Genomic DNA, 792 nt, shown 5'->3' with positions numbered 1-792 from the left:
CCCTTTCCCAAACAATCTCTTTCCTCTAGACTCACAGATCTCCAACATACTGTACACAAGATCCACCATTCTCAAGGCAATCTGTCTGGCAGGAAGTCACTGTGTAAAATTTACGTAGTGTGCTTCATTCTTCATGTGTGTGCAACAGAAACACCTGATCTATGTGGCATGCTTCATTCATTACGTGTAAACCAAACTTCTCTTTATCGAGTAATCTTTACCACATGGTCGCCCAAATTGGACAAGTTACATGTACCTTGTCCAGACTACATGTACCAGATTATCACTTGCCTATCTTGAAGCCATATGTTTCTTATCAGTATTAGAGAACCAATAATGAGCACCAATAATCAGCGGCCTTCAGATTGGAGTATGTGAATGACCATAGGTACAAGTTTTGTGTATTGGGCACACACATTACATTTAAAGAACAAACATTTTCCAAAATGTGCATGCTCAGAACTGAAAACTCGTACTAGTAATCATCTCCATACTCAATCTGAAGCTCAGTATTATTGATAACCTAAACCCAGAGTTGTAAATAATGTGATCATACAATACACTCCCAAGGAAAAAAGGATACAATGGGATAGGAATTTGTTTTTTAATCCTTTAGATCCTCGTAATTTTTGTGTAACAAAGCCTTCTGTTTGAAAATCGAAGTCCCATTAAATACAGGCCCACAAATAGCTTCATGTAAGCTATTCAAGGAGAGACATGACCAAACCCAAACTAAGGTCATCTTGACTGCTTTCATCAATTAAATAATACCTGCTAGGAGGAATAAATCAA

General features: G+C 37.6%; 1 protein-coding gene across 1 annotated transcript in view; it reads right to left on the bottom strand.

Moving 5' to 3' along the window:
• Positions 1-590: 590 nt before the first annotated feature.
• LOC138021509 (PRELI domain containing protein 3B-like) overlaps positions 591-792 on the bottom strand; it is a 5,228-nt gene continuing 5,026 nt past the window's right edge. The window contains exon 4 of the mRNA XM_068868408.1: positions 591-792. This exon is cut by the window's right edge and continues 773 nt beyond it. The gene's annotated coding sequence lies outside the window, so the exon portion shown is untranslated.

The sequence above is a fragment of the Montipora capricornis genome, chromosome 10 (genome assembly GCF_036669925.1).
Source record: "Montipora capricornis isolate CH-2021 chromosome 10, ASM3666992v2, whole genome shotgun sequence".
Classification (NCBI taxonomy): domain Eukaryota; kingdom Metazoa; phylum Cnidaria; class Anthozoa; order Scleractinia; family Acroporidae; genus Montipora; species Montipora capricornis.
The sequence above is the reverse complement of the archived record's forward strand: the minus strand, read 5'-3'. Positions and strand labels throughout refer to the sequence as shown.